Source organism: Anomaloglossus baeobatrachus, chromosome 6 (assembly GCF_048569485.1).
Source record: "Anomaloglossus baeobatrachus isolate aAnoBae1 chromosome 6, aAnoBae1.hap1, whole genome shotgun sequence".
NCBI lineage: Eukaryota > Metazoa > Chordata > Amphibia > Anura > Aromobatidae > Anomaloglossus > Anomaloglossus baeobatrachus.
In genome coordinates this window covers 405277004-405290321 of record NC_134358.1, presented here as the reverse complement: position 1 = coordinate 405290321, position 13318 = coordinate 405277004, and the positions used below count along the sequence as shown (strand labels likewise).

The 13318-nt window shown below is 44.8% G+C and overlaps 1 protein-coding gene across 2 annotated transcripts in view; it reads right to left on the bottom strand.

Moving 5' to 3' along the window:
• Positions 1 to 5411, bottom strand: part of RALA (RAS like proto-oncogene A) — a 49109-nt gene extending 43698 nt beyond the window's left edge. Inside the window, exon 1 of one of the 2 annotated variants that reach the window (XM_075315136.1) lies at positions 4987 to 5411. The gene's annotated coding sequence lies outside the window, so the exon portion shown is untranslated. Of the gene's footprint in view, positions 1 to 4774; positions 4897 to 4986 lie in introns of those variants that run through there. The other variant, XM_075315137.1, reaches the window with a different exon arrangement.
• Between the last annotated feature and the right edge of the window lie 7907 nt (positions 5412 to 13318).

Sequence of the window (13318 nt, the reverse complement as noted above, 5' to 3'; positions counted from 1 at the left end):
AGCAAGGAAAATAGAATCCATCAATGCTTGCAGATTACTGGTAGACAATTTTCAGAGATGCAGGAGTACAAGAGATGCAAAAGAGTTGTCACTGAATGAGGGCCAAATAGTGTTGAGCAATTTCTGTACCTGTTTATAATTCGCTATACAGTTTAAACAGGTTTTAGTTATTTGAATTGTTGCCAAGTTTCCTCTAAATAAATATCAGAAAGAAGACATGAAATATTCGGCATCTTTATATTTGCAAAAATAATAATGTTTCAAAGTGCTGAAACTTTTATTCATTAATTATATGTAGCAGTAAAAGGAAAACTCTTTGGTATCACAAACAAGAGCCAACTAAAAAGGTTAATTTTCAGATTTGAATTCAGGAGGTTAAAATCATTAAGAAATGGCTCATTTCATCACTGAACCTGTACGCTCATCTGAATGAGCCCGGGGCTTTGTTCACACTAGAAAAAGGATTTTTCTCAAGAAATGTCTTCAGTCTGAAAGATTAGCGCACTTGTGGTCAAAAAACGCACCAATAACACACCGAAAAACGCATGCGTTTTTACCACGGTTTTGTGCGTTTTTTCCGCAGGTTGCTCCCTGAGGTTTTTTACCATTATCAATGGGAAAAATCACAGGTACTTGCAGAAAAGAAGTAGCATGCTCATTCTTTTTCTCAAAAAATTCTGCAGAAAGAATGTTATTGAGAAAAAAACGCAGTGTGCGCACAGCTAATTTTGTTTTCCATAGGTTTTGCTGGGGAATGTCTGCAGAAATATTGTAACCATTTTCTCAAGAAATTTCTGCAGTAAAAACGCAGTGTGCGCACAGGGCCTTAGGCTATGTCCGCACTTTGTGTTTCCACCTGCGTTTCAGGTTCTTTTTAGGTCCGTTTTGATTTTCCATAATAGTCTATGGAAAATGATGATTTTCTGTCCGCACTTTGCGTTTCCAAACGCTGCGTTTAATTTGCATATTTTGTGGCAAAAACCATGCGTTCAAAGAAGCAGCATGTCAATTGCTTTTGCCATTTCTGCAGTGTTTTGATAACATTGAAGTCAATGAGAAATGTCAAAACGCAAGCAAAATCAAAATTCTAGCGTTTTAACTGCTTTTCAGGTGCAGAAATCATGCGTTTTGGACATCAAAATACAGATTTGTTATGTCCCTTTACATTACACATTACACATTTACACATTTTCCAACAATTATATTTTAGAAAAATTAAATTTTATTGCTATTTTAGCGATAAATACTATATTACCGCTATAATTTTATAAAATATATCTATTTTCATTATTTTTTAAATAAATATAGAGTTCTTTTTTTTCCCTTTTTTCATTGTGTTTGACTGTTTCAACTTTATCAGTGTCTTTATGTTCAAAACGCATCTCTCAAAACGCAATGGAAAAGCATGTAAAAAGCGCTAAAAACGCATCGAAAACGCGTTAAATACGCATGCGTTTTTAGCGCTAATTTGTGGTCAAAAGCAATTTTGGGCAAAATCAATTACTGGCAGAGGGTGCGTTTTGAACTGCAACTAGGACGATGCAAAGTGCGCACATAGCCTTACAGTGTTAACCAAGGACAGCAGACGGACTGCACACTGATGCCTTCCGAGTGCCATCAGTGGTTTCGTATGAGACTTGTATGAATAATTTTGATGTAAGAGGATACAGAATGGGCATGTCTGCATTGTTTTTTTGCAGGCACAAGATCTGTGAAGACATGTGAATGGCTCCAAAGATTAGAATGTGCACGTGTTCGATTAGTGAAAACCACGTAAGAACAAATACATGAGAAATAGATGGCTGAAATATCCCCTAAAAAAGGGAATGTCAGCAGGTTTTTGCTACATCATCTGAGAGCAGCAAGACGTAGGCAAGAGACTCAGAATCCAACGAAGTATCACTTCACTGGCTGTCGCCGTTCTGACAATCAGAAGTTTTAGATTTAGCCATGTAGCATGTAGATATTCTAGAACATACAGGTAGGAACAAAATTCAACAATGTCAAAAATCATTCATGTATTCCGAGAGAAGAAAGGAATACCAGAAAGATGTAAATTGCCACGCATCGGAATTCCAGGGCCTCTATACCACGAGGAAATGATTCTGTAACCATCGCTACTATTCTTACACCGTACCGTTACATGTGAAGGTCACATACTCCAGATAACAAATCAAGTCGGATTCCCACTGATTTCTTTCCATTAGCTCCTCTACAAAGCAGCAACGACTGGAGACTACTAGCTATTATCCTCCAGAGGCTGTAACATGATCTTAGTGATTTTAAAGAACACCTTACATGACATGGAGGCGGGGCTGACTTATGAATAGGCACCTGTATACCATATCCAGCCTCCTCTATAGGTCACAAACACCTTCATGGATCTCAGCAACAACAGCAATGGAATTATTACACTATCAAATGCAGAAATAAAGTGCAGAGCTGACGGTGACAGGATGCTGCACCACACCCCACCCCACCAGCACGACACACAAACCACAAAGGAGTGCACACCATATACCTGTCTGCAGTGCACACCTACACGACAGTCATACTGCTGATTAGGATCATTAATGAGCCACACCATACATGTAACATGATCACACGTGTTATACAAGGATATACCAATACAGACAGACCACTGCACATTATACACGGCCCATCACTGTATGATGGAGATAAATACACACTACACGGGCCGCACACATGTACGCTATAGGACTAGAGGATATATCAATACGGACATGTATAGTACAGTATTATACACAGGCACAGTATGGACATGTTATATATCATACACACAGATCACATGTGCTAGATACAAACCAGATATGTAAATATGGACACGTATTGTGTGTATAATATATATATATATATATATATATATATATACACACAGTACAGTATATATTTAGTAAAATTATAGCACTAGATATGGATTTATATATAGTTACAGCTATATACTTTTATTGTACGGTTATAGAAATTGTTATACACATGTACAAACGTATATACAGCTCTAATATACATCTATAGATATATATATATATATATATATATATATACACATACATACATACATACATACATACATACATACATACATACATACATACATACACACACACACACACACACACACAGTACATGTATAGTATACATGTGTGTGGTGTGTCCAGTGGGTATATATCGATATAAAACATTATATGGATGTATACATTAATTGTGATGTATACATATTATACAACTAGTATTGTACATGTATGCGGATATATAATTATACATGTACACACAATACACAGCTAGTTTTATACAGTACAAGTATTATATGCATATTATACACTCACTGCACACAGCTAGTCTCATGTATTATATGCATAGTATACACATTGTGCACACGTATAGTATACAGCTAGTTATATACAGTACAAGTATTATATGCATAGTATACACACTGTACACAGCTAATACATACACGTATTGTATGCATAGTATACACACGTATAGTACACAGCTAGTTATATACAGTACAAGTATTATATGCATAGTATGCACACTGTACACAGCTAGTTATATACAGTACATTATATGCATAGTATGCACACTGTACACAGCTAGTCACATACACGTATTATATGCATAGTATACACACTGTACACAGCTAGTTATATACAGTACAAGTATATGCATAGTATACACTGTACACACGTAGTACACAGCTAGTTATATACAGTACACTATATGCATAGTATACACTCACTGTACACACGTATTATATGCATAGTATACACACTACACAGCTAGTTATATACAGTACATTGTATGCATAGTATACACTCACTGTACACAGCTAGTCACATACACGTATTATATGCATAGTATACACACTGTACACAGCTAGTTATATACAGTACATTGTATGCATAGTATACACACTGTACACAGCTAGTTATATACAGTACATTGTATGCATAGTATACACACTGTACACAGCTAGTTATATACAGTACATTGTATGCATAGTATACACACTGTACACAGCTAGTTATATACAGTACATTGTATGCATAGTATACACACTGTACACAGCTAGTTATATACAGTACATTATATGCATAGTATACACACTGTACACAGCTAGTTATATACAGTACATTGTATGCATAGAATACACACTGTACACAGCTAGTTATATACAGTACATTGTATGCATAGAATACACACTGTACACAGCTAGTTATATACAGTACATTGTATGCATAGTATACACACTGTACACAGCTAGTTATATACAGTACATTGTATGCATAGTATACACACTGTACACAGCTAGTTATATACAGTACATTGTATGCATAGTATACATTGTACACAGCTAGTTATATACAGTACATTATATGCATAGTATACACACTGTACACAGCTAGTTATATACAGTACATTATATGCATAGTATACACACTGTACACAGCTAGTTATATACAGTACATTATATGCATAGTATACACACTGTACACAGCTAGTTATATACAGTACATTGTATGCATAGTATACACACTGTACACAGCTAGTTATATACAGTACATTGTATGCATAGTATACACACTGTACACAGCTAGTTATATACAGTACATTATATGCATAGTATGCACACTGTACACACGTATTATATGCATAGTATACACTGTACACACGTAGTACACAGCTCGTCACATACATATATTATATGGATATACACTCCCATCCAGCTGCAGCCTCTCACACACACATATACCCCCGCCATGGCAGATGTCCTGTCCCCACAGGTCCGGGCGGTGCAGCCATGTGTGTGCGGTGTGAGGCGAGAGCCCGCTCACTGAGGAGCAGGAGCGCACATCGCACAATGCCGGGACATGACGGACATGTTGTGCTGCCGGATAGGACTACTCTTCCCCCACAGCGGGCGGCATTGTCCTCCGTGATGTGAGAATGACGCCCCGCACTCACCTCCGGGCTGGACCTCGGCCGCACTGAGCTCCTCCGCCAGCAGCAGCCTTCTCTCTCTCCACACCCCGGTTGGTCGGGGCCCTGATCCCCCTCCTGCCTCCTCGTTTCTCCTCCCTTCCTGGTATTTCCACTTCCTCCTCAGTCCCGCGTGTATTGTCCTGGTGTAGGGATGGGGGCCAAGGACCGGGGAGGAGGGCAGTGTCCGGTGGGGCCCAGTGCAGCTGTGTGAGGAGGAGCCGGAGGAGAGGCTGCCCGCGCTGATGATACTGCCCTCGCTGATGATGCTGCTGCTCTCCCTGATGATGCTGTCCTTCCTTCGCTGCTGCCCTCTCTGATGCTGCTGACCTTCCTTCTCTGCTTCCCTCCGTGATGCTGCTGACCTTCCTTCGCTGCTGCACTCCCTGATGATGCTGCCCTCTTTGATACTGCTGCTGCCCTCCCTGATGCTGCTGCACTCCCTTTGATGCTGTCCTCCCTGATGCTGCTGTCCTCCCTGATGCTGCTGTACTCACTTATGATGCTGCCCTTCCTTCCCTGCTGCCCTCTTTGATGCTGCTGCTGCCCTCCCTGATGCTGCTGCACTCCCTTTGATGCTGTCCTCCCTGATGCTGCTGTACTCACTTATGATGCTGCCCTTCCTTCCCTGCTGCCCTCCCTGATGCTGCTGACCTCCCTGATGCTGCCCTCCCTGATGCTGCTGCCCTCACTGATGCTGCTGCCCTCCCTGATGATGCTGCCCTCCCTGATGCTGCTGCCCTCCCTGATGCTGCTGACCTCACTGATGCTGCTGCCCTCCCTGATGATGCTGCCCTCCCTGATGCTGCTGCCCTCCCTGATGCTGCTGACCTCCCTGATGCTGCTGCCCTCCCTGATGCTGCTGACCTCCCTGATGATACTGTCCTCCCTTCCATGCTGCTCTCCCTGATGCTGCTGACCTGCCTTATGGCACTGCACTTCCTGATGCTGCTGTGCGCATGCTGAGCTTACACTCTGACCCGACACTTACTGCCCATTTTGCAGCTGAGGAGACTGGGGACCGCGGACCTCAGAAACGTATATGAATGAGGAATAATAGGGCGAGAAGGCAGCTGCACTGCTCCATTCTGGTTGTTCATTTTCGTCTCATAGCTTCCAACACTTTTTTCTTTGCCTGTAACACCTTGGGGTATGTTCACACTGCATTCTTTTTCTAAAAGTCACAAATTACTATCTTTTTAGTGGAAACGGCATTAGGACATGCTCTTTCAAGGGTTTCAAGGGTTTTTCAGGTGTGTCCATGTCCCTTTTTAGAAGGACAAAGCCAACAAATTTTTCAAGCACACACTTCAGGATTTTTTTTTAGCATTTTTTGGGTTTCTTGAATGTTGTTTCAAAGTTTTTGTCCTCCAGTGGGTTTTTGTGTTTTGAAGACTTTTTTTCTTAAAGGGAACCTGTCATGTCCCCTATGCCTGCCAACCCAGCAGCATTCACAAGTGTATGCCAAAATTCCTTTCCTAACAAGCCTTGTATAATGTTATCTACTAAAAATAATATTTAAAAAAAACATTTATAAACACAGCTGTTCCTATTCTAATTAGGGCCTTGACTAGTTGATGGGGCGTTGTTTCCCTAGACTAGTCGCCTTCTTACCATGTTATCACGGCCTTATGTGCATTATGACATGATTTTCATGAGTAGGTGTCACCGCAGCATCTGGAAATCTCGCGGATGCGTGCAGCTCATTTCGGCAGCCTCATTGTGCTTCAGATGTAGGGTGTACACATCCCGGCTTCAGAGAGGCGCACTGCGTATGATGAGAAGAACAGCTTCTACACTTGTGATCATGCGCGGTGTGCCTCCGAGAAGTCGGGAAGCGTACACCCAGCTTCTGGTGCGCAGTGACACTGCCGAAATGAGCCACACAAATCCGCGAGAATGCCAGGCGCTGCATTGACACCGAATTATGTCATCACTCCCACAGGGCCGACTAGTCTGGGGAAACATTGCCTCTTCAACTAGTCAGAGGCCCACATTAGCATAGGAACGGCGCAGTTTATGTGTTTTTTTTTAAACATTATACAGGGCTGGTTAAACAGGGAATTTTGGCATACACATGAATGCTGCTGAGTTGTGAGGCATAGGGAACCTGACAGATTCCCCTTTACTGCATTCAACAATGAGGAAGGTGCTAGCAGTTTTTGAAGCACAAATGCTGGGAAAATGCTCCAAAAGACCCCTCAGCCTCTTGTGACCCTTCCCACTAATGTACAGTATTTTAATGTATAGAGCATTTACATAGCAGGAAACACCTAAAGAATGGTCAGGTCACTTCTTGTAACTGCTTGGCGACTTTGGGAACTTAAAGTGGTTAAAAGATGTTTAAAAGACTAAACCTGTGACAAGCAAGTATGTTTTCTATAGAAATGAATATGAATTAAGTCAGCGTTTTGTGAGCACTTTTTCCAGCCATTTTAGGAGTGGAGCCACTCAGAAAAAAACCACCATAAAAAATGCAGTGTACCCATAGCATTGGGATGCACCTTGTTCCAGGATTCTACTGTGTAGTGATACATTACAGTGGACCTATACAAGTCAGTTTAGACAAGGGAGTCTGAAAATGCGCCAAATTAAAATGGCTCATGTGACGCCCTTGACTCTATCAGGGTGTCACTGGGAACTGCACCCCTGTCTCTCATGGTGCAGAACTCACCCTCCATGGTTCTGGGTTCCTACACACTGGTATTGCTTCCATCAGCACTCAAATCATAACAACACCTCACACCACACCCTGTCAGGCACACCATTGGGTGATCTAGCTGGAAAAGGGCCACTTGCCTAGGGGTCTGCAGACTGGTGGGAAGGAGAAAGTCAGAACAGTAGTAGCCCTCAGAGAGTGAGGAGCTGAGGGACTTGTAGCTCCCTGTGTGACCTTGGTTGGGTCGCAGACGGTGGTCTGGGACCAGAGGAGTCAGAGACCCGGTCGTAGGGTATTGGAAAAGGGTGTACTGACTTAGTTTTGAAGATCCGTCGGCACCGGAAAGTCCAGTAAGCGGACCGGTACCGAGCACGGCGGGGTACAGGACCCTAGATCAGGGAGTAGCTTCACACAACCTGATAATTCACCTGTGGAGGATAGTCTCTTTATGAACTTTCCCCAAGAGCTCAGAGCTCGAAGGCACCAACACAACGAGACAACGAGATAGGGCTTTTCAGCTTATGCGGCCCACTGAAATCCCAAGTGTCAGCCATCGAGAGCACAGCTCCACTATTTCAACATAGGGAGCGGAACCCTGACAGCTTCAGGCCGAAGGGTCACTTAGGAACATCTACACAATTGGAGGCAGGCTCCGGACCACTAAGCAGTACCAGTGGGGACGGATACCTGGACGAGCTCCCCCGAGTGGCAGTGGCACCCAGAGACTTGGTTTACGTCTGTGTCAGAGTCTGCTTAATGATTGCACCAACGTCCACACAGCCTGAGCCCAAACATTATCGCTACGGCAGCATCACACGCACATACCTGCTCTGCGACGTCGCTCCTGCCGGCGAACCACCTCCTTTCTAAGGGGGCGGTTCGTGCGGTGTCTCAGCGACGTCACACGGCAGGCGTCCAATAGAAGCAGAGGGGCGGAGATGAGCGGGACGTAACATCGCGCCCACCTCCTTCCTTCCGCATTGCCGGTGGAAGCAGGTAAGAAGATGTTCGTCGCTCCTGCAGTGTCACACACAGCAATGTGTGGTGCCGCAGGAACGAGGAACAACATCGCTAATAAGCCTTAAACGATTTTTTGTTTCAGGACGACCTCTCCATGGCAAACGATTTTGACCGCTTTTGTGATCGTTTAAGGTCGCTCATAAGTGTCACACCCTGCGATCTCGTTAATGAAGCCGGATGTGCGTCACAAACACCATGACCCCGACCATAATTCATTAACGATATCGTAATGTGTAAACCCCGCTATAGTTCCTGTAATAACATTCCCGCAACCCGTGGAGGAACCAGAACAGGAAAGGCTTAATGACACTGCACTCACCTCAGCGCCTAGAGTAGCACCCATACCCTTACCACGAACACGTAGAGTCCTACCGGCAACACCTGTCACCAATAGTGAGGAACTCGCAGCAGACGTTGCCACACTACTGGGGTTAGAAGAGGGTCCAGAGCTGAGGAGATCGACCCGTAGTAACTTTGGTCAGCCATCGAGAGCACAGCTCCACTATTTCAACATAGGGAGCGGGACCCTGACAGCTTCAGGCCGAAGGGTCACTTAGGAACATCTACACAATTGTGCATGGAGGCAGGTTCCGGACCACTAAGCAGTACCAGTGGGGACGGATACCCGGATGAGCTCCCCCGAGTGGCAGCGGCACCCAGAGACTTGGTTTACTTCTGTGTCAGAGTCTGCTTAATGATTGCACCAATGTCCACACAGCCTGAGTGAGTACACTGCGCATCCTGCCTGCCCGCATAGCCTGCACAACGCTATCCGCCACCTATCTCCAGGGTCTCCCCTACCCGTGAAGGGATCACCATCTGGCTGCCCCACTCCATCTTCCCTGGGTACTCCCATCGGCAGCGGCGGTACTCCCCTTACTGCGAACCACAGGTGGTGTCACGAACTATCCCTTGTAAATAACCCCCCCACCTTTACATTTGAAGTGGCCGCAAGCCCCACAGTCCAGAGACCCTAAAGCCACAGCAACCCCGGATCCGAGCAGTTCGCCTGCTCCAGGGGCGGCACAGCTCATACTCGATGCTAAATATTGTCTAAGGCGTTGCTCCCACTAGCGTATGGCATCGGATGCAATATGCTAATGACCCTCGGCTCAGTCTCTACCTGATAAAAACCCTCTGCTCCCTGCAGAGGGCGCTGGTTATTCTGTTCAGTCTAGAGCTAGGTCTGGAGCTGTGAGGAGGTGGTTGGAGTTGCTGTCTGCTGCTTTGGAGTGTGAAAGTAGTCCATTTAGTTACATACTTTCTCCTTTCCTTGTTAAGCCTCCCTGCATACCTTTTGTCATCCCCTGGTGTTGGTTATAGGTGTGCATGAGACTTGTTGTTACTTCATTCTGTCTGTATTTGTCGGTGGGGCTTTTTTTCTTTACTTCTGTCCTGGTCCGTCCCCTTGGGTGGTGGGTTGTGGAGGGGGTCTTAACATCAGGGCTAAGGACATAAGATAGTGAGACGTTGGGAGCTCAGACTCAAACTTAAGAGTCACCCCCTTTCCGTCACAGTCATGACATAATAACCGGCCTTACTGCTTTGGGGTTTTTTTTCGTGCCCAAACAGCTCAGGCTGCAGGATTGGCACACCTGTTGCAGACGGTCTCGCAAGAGGTTGGAGATCTGCGCACTCAGGTGGTGCAATAGCTGTAGCACATCACGGGCCAATTAGCTTTGGCCCAGTCTTACCCTGAACCTAAGGTGGGTCGGGCTCTCGGATAGGTTCTCTGGGGGTCGCGATAAGTTCAAGGTCTTTGAAGGAGCTTGCAGGTTGTATTTTATGCTCCATCCTCATGCTTTGGGGAACGTGGAGCAGCTAGTGGGGATCATTGTCTCCCTTTTGTGAGGAGATCCCCAGTCCTGGACCCTTTGTCTACCAACCGATTCTGAGACATTACAGTCGGTAGATGAGTTTTTTGAGGCTCTGTCTCTGGCTTATGGTGAACCTGATGGAATCCCAGCTCCGCAATCTCTAGCAGTGGGCACTGCTGGCTGAAGAGAACTGTTCGGAGATGGGCCACAGACACCCTATAGAACAATCTGGCTCTCAAAAGTCAGTTCGTCCAGGGGTTGCCTGGTCGGCTCAGGGATTCCCTACTCCAGTACTCTGTGCTACGTCGCTAGAGTCCGTTATGTCCCTTGCCATCACAGTGGATAGATGCCTCAGGGAGAGATCCATCAAGACCAGGTGCCCGTTAACCCTTCCTGAGGTGGAGCTCCCACAGGTAGCGAAGGATGAATCCATGCAGGTTGGAAGTGTCTCCTCTTGTGCTGTGCTTCCCGCTGTTTACCGTGGGATGTAGACCTGTTTTTATTGTGGTCAAGCGGGCCATTTTATTGGGGTTTGTCCATCCCACCTCAAACAGGTCTGGTCTCCTCAGAAGCTGCAGTCACCTGGTCGTTTGGAGGAGAGTGACCAGGGTGTACACATTTCCTCCAATTTTTCCTCTTTGCCGGCTAAAAATCTTTCGGGTCAAAGAAGGGATAACCTCCCACTCCTCAGGATTTTGGGTTTCGATTTAGCCCCAAGCCTTTTCCTGAGTGTAAGGTAATTGTCGGTTTTTCCGAGCGCTATTCCATCTGAAATATGGTCTATAAGGAGGAAGACGGACCGGGTGTGTAAGTGTCCTCCATTAGACCGGCTTATTGTACTATAGTTTCTAAGGCTTAGGGCTCATTCCCATGACCGTTCCGTTTTTGCGGTCTGCAAAACACGGTCCGTTTTTTTCACGGATGCAACCGTGTGGCATCCATGTGACATCCGTGTGCCTTCCTTTTTTTTGCAGACCGCAAAACACGGAAGCAGCTAGATAGATAAATAGATGGATAGCTTGATATAGATAGATAAAGGGATAGATAGATAGATGGAGGGAGAGATAGAGGGATAAATAGAGGGATGAATGAATAAATGGTGAGATAGATAGATAATAGATGAGAATGACATATAATGTCCCAGTCCCCAGTATTTTGTAATCTTGCACCATTTAGTGCCTTTCATGTGGCACTAAAGGGTGCTTAGCCTTTTATTTAGCCAAAAAAATAAATAATTAAAAAAACGATGTGGGTTCCTACACAGAACACATTGAAAAGATGGTCCTGTCCGTGGGTCCGCAAAAAAACATGAACTGAACAGGACAAACGGAACGGTGATGTCAATGAGCCCGCAGTGTGTCAGCATAGTGACGAGCGCTGATGTCAGGAGTGCAGCGGTTTCCATCACCGCAGGTAATGTACCTTGCTAACCTCCTAAAGTCAGCACTGGTCATAACTTGCAGTGACCTGAGCTGAACTCATGATGTTAGCTCAGGGGAGTTTTTTTTCAAATAAAAATTTGTTTGTCGTCTATTTTTTTTTAATTACTGACTGGGTTACTGATGTCGGGTATCTGATAGATGCCGTGACATCAATAACCCCAGGGCTTGATGCCAGGTGACATTACACATCTGGTATCAATCCCATATATTACCCCGTTTGCCACCGCACCAGGACACCAGACGAGCTGGGGAAAAGCACCAGGATTGGCACATCTAATGGATGCGCCATTTCTGGGGCGGCTGCAGCCTGCTGTTCTTAGGCTGGGGAGGGTCCAAGAACCGCGGACCTCCCTAGTCTGAGAATACCAGAGCACAGCTGCCCGCTTTACCTTGGCTGGTGTTCCAATTTGGGGGAGACCCCACGTTTTTTGCTTTAAGTTATTTATTTAATTTTTTAATTTAAAATAACAGTGTTGGGTGGCCTCTGTTATGGATTACCAGCCAAGGTGAAGCTGCCAGCTGTGGTCTGCAGGCTGCAGCCGTCTGCTTTACCCGAGCTGGCTACAAAAAATAGGGTGACCTCACGTGTTTTTTTTTAATTGTTTATTTATTTTTTTGGCTAAATACAAGGCTAAGCACCGCTGAGTGCCACATGAAAGGCACTAAAGGGTGCAAGATTACAAAATGCAGGAGAGTAGGACATTATATGTCTTTCTCATCTATTATCTATCCCTCTAGCTATCCCTCTATCTATCCCTCTATTCATTCATTCCTCTATTTATCCCTCTATCTCTCTGTCTATCCCTCTATCTATCCCTCTATCTATCTATCTATCTATCTATCTATCTATCTATATCTATCTATCCATCTATTTATCTATCTAGCTGCTTCCGTGTTTTGCGGTCCGCAAAAAAAAAAAATGGAAGGCACACGGATGTCACCCGGATGCCACACGGTTGCATCCGTGAAAAAAAGGACCGTGTTTTGTGGTCCACAAATACGGAACGGTCATGGGAATGAACCCTTATTCGGTAAAAGGCGGTGTTCACATTCCCACTCCTCAGGTTAATCTTAGACCTCGGTGTCCTCCTGCAGAGGTGGTTGGAAGGGGGCGGCCGTGGTTCTCAAATCTTTGGGCGTTGTCTTTGGCGTGTGTCTTTTATTCTAAACATGTTCTGTGGTTCTGTGATCACGCTCGAAAATATTACAGCAATTTCATAAGTGCTACTTCCCTTTGCAAGACTTTTAACAATTTTTTTTTTCTTTTCAGAGTCAGTTAAATCTATTTTTTGACCCATTTTGCCTGAGAAAACCTAGCTACCTAATAATTCGGCACAACTTGATTGAGGGTGATTATATTCTTACATCTCACCCCCCTC